The sequence below is a fragment of the Triticum aestivum genome, chromosome 3D, assembly GCF_018294505.1.
Source record: "Triticum aestivum cultivar Chinese Spring chromosome 3D, IWGSC CS RefSeq v2.1, whole genome shotgun sequence".
In the NCBI taxonomy this organism is placed as follows: Eukaryota; Viridiplantae; Streptophyta; class Magnoliopsida; order Poales; family Poaceae; genus Triticum; species Triticum aestivum.
The window spans coordinates 153,837,922-153,844,629 of NC_057802.1; the positions used below are offsets into that span (position 1 = coordinate 153,837,922).

General features: G+C 57.0%; 1 pseudogene; it reads left to right on the forward strand.

Moving 5' to 3' along the window:
• LOC123076216 (protein SOSEKI 5-like) overlaps nucleotides 1-869 on the forward strand; it is a 39,849-nt pseudogene extending 38,980 nt beyond the window's left edge.
• The last annotated feature ends 5,839 nt before the right edge of the window (nucleotides 870-6,708 follow it).

The following is a 6,708-nucleotide window of genomic DNA, read 5'->3' on the forward strand; positions in this document are numbered from 1 at the left end:
AGGCTGACCGTGCTCCAAGGCACCGGCATGGCGGACGCCTACTCCTGGTCCTCCAAGCAGAGTTACAAGACCGACTACGTCTGGCACGACCTCACCACCGAGGACCCCGTGCACCCCGCCAGCGGCGTCGAGTACGTGCTCAAGGGCCCCGAGCTGCTCCACCTCCTCCCTGTACTTGATTTTGCGCGACGCCTCCGCCGACGCATCCTCGTCCTCCTCCACCTCCAGCTGCCAGGCCGGGAACAAGAAGAAGATGCCTACAGGGCCATTAGCAGGGCCCACGACCGGCGCAAGAAATGGAGCTCCTTCGACCTCGGCCAGTACGGGGTGGCAACCGCGCGCATCGGCACCGGGGCGGACGCGGCCATGCAGACCGGCGAGAAACACGGCCGGCACCGGGGCCTCGAGCCGTCTCCACCGCAACAGCCTACGACGAGCTCGGAGCCGACGAGATCTCGCCGCCGTCGTCGTCCAGCAGGCCCGACACGCTGGAGACGCTCATCGAGAACGACGCCCGCGTGGCCGCCGCCTCGAACACCGTCGCCACTCGGCGGGAGGAAGAGGATGCGGGCTTGGCACAGCAGGGCGTGATCGCGGGCGGGCAGATGCGCGCGTCGGCGGTGTTGATGGGGCTCATCTCCTGCGGCAGCCAAGCGGGACGCCGGTCCGGGCGGTGCGAGGCGCACAAAGCGTTTCCCGCGCGGGCGGTCAGACCTGAGCAGCAGCACGGCAGCGAACGGCTTCACGGGCGGGAGTACTTCAGCTGCAGCCCGGTGGAGACCAAGAAGACGACGAGCGGCGAGCGTGCCGGCCACAGAGGCGAGCTGGGCGCGTGTACTGAAGCGGTCATCTCCATCCAACTGTTGTGACGTGAAGTGCACGGTCAACCCAAGAAAAATGCACGGTATGGTTCAAAACCACTCAAAATCAAGTATGAAACCACTTTAGGTGGTGATTGATCTGGTTTTAGAGATTTGAGGGTGTGATTGATCCGGTATTAGAGATGAGGGGGAAATTGGTCCATTAGAGAGAATTTCAGGGGGAAAACGATACTTTCCTCTACTTTTATTTATTTTTCTAATTTTGTTTTCTTTTATTTTCCATTTATCTTAGTTTTAGTAAAATACCAAAGTGGCATCTAAATAGATGCTACAAATTAAGTCACTGCCACAATAGTTTAATACTTATAACAATTTAGTTTTGAAATTGTTTATTATTTTAAAGCATTTAACTAATTGTATTTGTTACCATTTTATTCATTTTAGAGTATTTAAATATTTTATAAAAGTGTGGTTTCTCCACCAGTATTATCCACGATTTATTTGTCACATTGAGAACATTTTAGTTTTGACTTTTGAAAACTTTAATTGTTTGACTTGATTTTGAATTTGAATTTTGAATCGGTTTTTGAACTAACTCGAGATTAACTACAGTGACAGAGGTGACGTGGCATCATTAACGGGGGATTACTGTAGGCTAATTATCCGGGCGTCACAAGTCTGGAGGCCCTGAGCCGGCTGATAGATCTGCTTGGCGTGGAACTGGCAGGCCTCGCAGGATTTCACTAGCTCGGCTGCGTCGTTGAGTGCCGTGGGCCAGTAGAACCCGCTGCGGAACGCCTTGCCGACCAGGGTGCGCGATGATGAGTGGTGCCCGCAATCTCCGCCGTGTATGTCAGCTAGCAGCTCGCCCCCTTGCTTCCTGGAGATGCATCGCAAGGAAACATCATTCGGCCGTTTTATGTAAAGCTCGCCATCTTGGATGCAGTATGCCGTGGCTTGTTGGGCCACACGTTCCGTATCCTCCTCTTTCTCCAGCAGCGTCCCCTGCACCAGGTACGCCTTGAACTCCTTGGTCCAGCACCCCTCCTAAGGCTCGAGCGCCAGGAGCAGACGTGCTCTTGAGGTCGGACCGCAAGCGGGGGCTCCCGAGGTCGGTGGCTGGGGGAGTTCCTCTCGAGAGGGCGTGGTATCCGCGGCCACGAGGGACACTGAAGGCTTGAAGAGTCGCTCCACGAAGACGCCGGGTTCTTGGGGCTGGCGCCTTGACGCCCTCTTAGCGATCTCATCGGCCTCCGTGTTGGTGCCGCATGGTACATGCTGCAGTTCCAGGCCCAAGAATTGCTTCTCCATCTTGCGCACCTCCGCAAGGTACGCCTCCATGTGCTCGTCCCTTGGTTCGTACACCTTGTTAGAGAAGTTGACGAGGAGCTGGGAGTCGCCCTTGATGGTGAGACGCTTCACTCCCAAGGCTGCCGCTGCCTTGAGGCCGGCGATCAACCCCTCGTACTCCGCAATGTTGTTGGAGACCTTCTCGCCCCGCTGGAAGCAGAGTTGCACGGCGTAGTAGAGCTTGTCTTGGGTGGGCGAGATGAGCACGGCTCCAGCCCCCGCACCTTGGCGTGCGAAGGCGCCATCGAAGTACATGGCCCAACCATCTGGTGCCTCACTTCCTGGCGAGAGTGACCAGCTCTGGCCAACTTCAGGTTCCGGGGCGTCGGTCCATTCGGCCATGAAGTCGGCGAGGGCGGCCCCTTTGATGACCCTAGTTGTGCTGAACTTGAGCTGAAATTCCTGAAGTTCCATGTTCCACTCGACGACCCTTCCCGCGGCATTAGGGCTCCGGAGCACCCTCTCCAGTGGGTAAGCTGAGACGACCTTGATCGGGTGGCCTTGGAAGTAATGGCACAGCTTGCGTGAGGCCACCAAGAGCGCGAGCAGGAGCTTCTGCGGCATGGGATACCGCGCTCTCGCGTCCTGCAGCACTATGCTGACGAAGTATACTGGGTGCTCGACGAAGGCGGGAGTGTCGGTGGAGCCTGTGCCCTCCGGAGGTTGTGGTGCCTCCTGAGGTGAGGGGACCTCAGGAGCCTGGCCGCTCGTCTGGGCCTCCGTGAGCCCGGGAGCACCGTCTTGCAAGGCCTGATCATCTGCCAATGCCATCGTGGCTTCGGTGGTGCCGTCTTGGTTCTGCGCCGTCCCTAACGAGGGCGTGGTGTTACGCGGCGGGCTCTTGGTCAGGCGCTCTTCCTGGACCGACACTAAGGTCGCGCTAGCAGAGTGGGGTGTGGCGGCCAGGTAAAGCACCAGGGGCTCGAGGGGACGAGGCGCGACCATCACCGGAGGGCTGGTCAGGTATCTCTTGAGGTCTTGAAACGCCAGGTCGGTCTCTGGGGTCCACCAGGCGAATATCTCCTTGTTCGCACGCAAGAACTTCACCAATGCCTCCTCTTGATCTGGGTCGAGGTTGGCGCCTATGGTGAAGGTGGCTCCTGAGGGTCCACCTTCCTCGACCGGCACTTGCTTCATTTCAGCCCGATCTTGAGTGAACAACTGCTTCTTCTTTGCCGGCGCAGCAAGCCGAAAGCCTCCACGGAGAGCACATTAAGGCCAGCCCCGCCGTCGATGAGGGTCTTAGTGATGACTACGTTGTAGATGGTGGGCGTGCAAAGCATTGGGAGCACGCCCGAGCTGGCAGTGGTGACGGGGTGATCCCCTGAGTTGAAGGTGAGGTCGGCCTTGGGCGCCGCCCATCCCGGAGGAGCTCCTTGCTGCACAGAGGCGGCACTGATCTGGCGAAAAAACTGCTTGGTGTGGCGGTCCGAGGGTGGTGCTTGCGAGCCGCCGAGAAGGGCCGCGACGGCGAGAGGCGCCGGTGCCGCGAAGCGTGCGATGAAAAGGCCGCGCAGCACTTCCCAAGAAGCCACAGAGGATCCTGGCAGGTTGAGCAGCCAGGCGCACGGCGCGCCAGCGAGGGCCATGGGGAACCAGTTCGCCATGACCTTGTTGTCGCCTCCATCTTCTAGGATGGCCTCCTCGTATGCTAGCAGGAAGGCCGACGGATCCGCTGCACTGTCATAGCGTGGTGGCATCTCCGGATTGAACTTGGGCGGCCACTACACCCGCCGCAAGGCGGGGGTAAAGGCTCTGAGCCCCTGGCGCCGTCATGGGCGTCCGTTGACCCAGTTGGAGGAGCAATGCCTACCATGGGGACTGAACGGGGAGGCGGTGCTGGCGGAGAGGCGAACTTCGGCGCACCCCTACCTGGCGCGCCAAATGTCGGATCACGCGTTCCGGCAAAACCCTTGAGGTTCGAACTCTGGGGTGCGCACGAAGATCTCTCTCCCCCTAGCTCGCACTCTCACCGCGATCTCAAAGCCTAGCTCGCCGAACCCGAGGAACAAGGGACACAAGAGTTTATACTGGTTCGGGCCACCGATGTGGTGTAATACCCTACTCCAGTGTGGTGTGGTGGATTGCCTTGTAGGCCGAGGATGAACAAGTACAAGGGAAGAACAACCTCCTGAGGAGAGGTGTTCTTGAGCTTGGTGAGCTGGTGCGTGTGAGGATGGAATGGATCCGATCCAAGATGAGTTACCTCCTATGGTGATGGCTAGTCCTATTTATAGAGGCCCTGGTCCTCTTCCCAAATTTTTAGGCGGGGTGGTATCCCACAACGGCCAATTTGAAGGGGGACAGCTAGTACAAGCTATCCTGACAAAAGGTGGTCTTCGCCTGCCAAAGGCTCCGGTGGTGACGATGTCGTGGGCTCCACGATGACCTCTGTCCCGTCGTCCTGCTGGTGTTGGTCTCGTTGCACCGATATGGAAACCTTTGCCTGATGCCTCGGGACTCCTCGCCTGCGCCTGCTCCTTTAGCACCAAAGAGGAAACCAGTACTCTGCGCCCGCTGGCGCCCGCCTAGCCTTGGTCGTCACGGCTCACGTCACGGAAACCTCACGAGGTGCCCCTCGCCTTGATCTCTCCGCTCCTCGTGAGCCAGCCTAGTGAGGCTGCCCCTGAGGAGGTCTTGTGTCGTCCGCCTCGTAAGGCTTGGCCCCTCGCGAGGGCCTTGAGTGTTTGCTGAATAAGATGGGCCATACCAGGCCGTTAGTGGAGCCACGCCGTGGGGCGTAGGCAGGCAAGTCTGGGGACCCCCGTTCCCAGGATGCCGACAATGTTGGTGAGTCCAACCCAAGGTTGAACTCCGTATTCTCATCCCCAAAGTGAAGCTTCAATCCACCATCTTCAGTAAGGACACAACGCAGGCACACATCGACATAGCCAGGTCATAGATCTTGTGTTTCCACCGGAGTGCACAAACTCGTCATTGAAGCCTTACATCCCATATCTGGCTACCGACTCCTCGATAACCGGATACCTCTGGAGAAGATACCGGAAGACAAAGAAATCCCATACCGCCTGCCTCCCACCACTGTCGCACCACCTTCGATCCAGCAGCAACAGGCTAAACATGACACCTCCGCCAGAGCCACCGTGCTTGCCGGCCGGTAGCAGGCATGACTTGACCCCTCTGCATGAGACGCCGTGCGTAGCATCCACCGGCACGCATCACCGACGACTTCACTTGAGGGCGACAATCATTGCTCGACGTCTCCAAAAAAACACATGTGTCACCTGCTGAGCCGTATCGGACCCGATCTGTTGATGGAGGGGACTTCCCATACCGTCCCATACAATTGTACTGCATGTGTTTTTTTGTCTGTCTTTGCTTGCACCTCTACAAAGGAAGTTATACAAAAAGCAAGAAAAATGAGAGAAGTATGCAAATCTTTCTATCCAAGATTGCAAGTAGGAATATGCCTTTCTCTTAGTAGTATGGCCGAGCAAAAATAATTCAGGCTTGAAATCCTTTTGGCACTTTGTCACACCGGCAGTGCTCGACACCACCGTGTGATTGACAAGTGGGTCCCAGGGACCAGAGATTCGTGCGTGCGTGCCCAGCTGGTCGTGGGTGTTGCATCTATACTTAAGCCCATTAGGGCGTGTGTGTGTGTGGACAGACTATATTGGTGAATTCTAAAATCCCATCTCGCTTCACTCCTGTGCTCACCACCTTCTCCAAGTCTCGCTCATCCACTTCCTGATTTACCTAGCCTACTCTGGTCGCCCACGATCCAGATTGGGGCGTGACAATTCGTAATCAGAGCCAATGATTCTTGCCCCCCCCAAAAAAAATCTCCGCTGCTCTGCAATCCTCTTGATCTAGAACGGTAACATCCACCATCGCAGGTGTGACTTGCTTTGGCGAGATCACCCAAAATCCCCGTCTGTGTTCGATCGGTTCAGAGAGTAAGCAACGGCGCTGTCAAAACCCTCTGCGCAGGCGCAACAGCTGCTGGCGGCCATGGATGAAAACACCACCAGCCTCAAGTCCATGCTCGAGGCTCTCATTACCCGCTCTGACAACCAAAATATCGACAACGACAAGCGGCTTGAAGCACAAACTACCTTCAACAACTAGGTCTCCCACGAGCTGTGCAACCTCGCCAAGCAAATCAATCTCACGCAAGGCGATGTGGATGATGCATGCAAGACCATGGAGCAATCCCCTTCGCCGCCATCCACCGGATATGGCGCTGTGTTCAACCCTCCGCCGCCACCACCACTCCGCTAGCTACTCAGACCAGCACATGGGTTTCCACCATTGCTAAGGCTCTTCAATCAATGACCACCACTATTGGCGCAACTGGCTGCACCGGGACCATAGTACTGCCCGTGGCAGTCCATCATCAGCCGTTGCAAGAGATCCAGGATCAACAAGGGAAACACGTGACGACTACATCAAGCCGCCCAAGCATGACTTCTCGCGTTTCAACGACAGCGCACCCTACCTGTGGCTCGACCCATGCCGAGCCTACTTCGATCTCTATAGAATGCCGATGCAGAGTTAGGTGACCACGGCCACC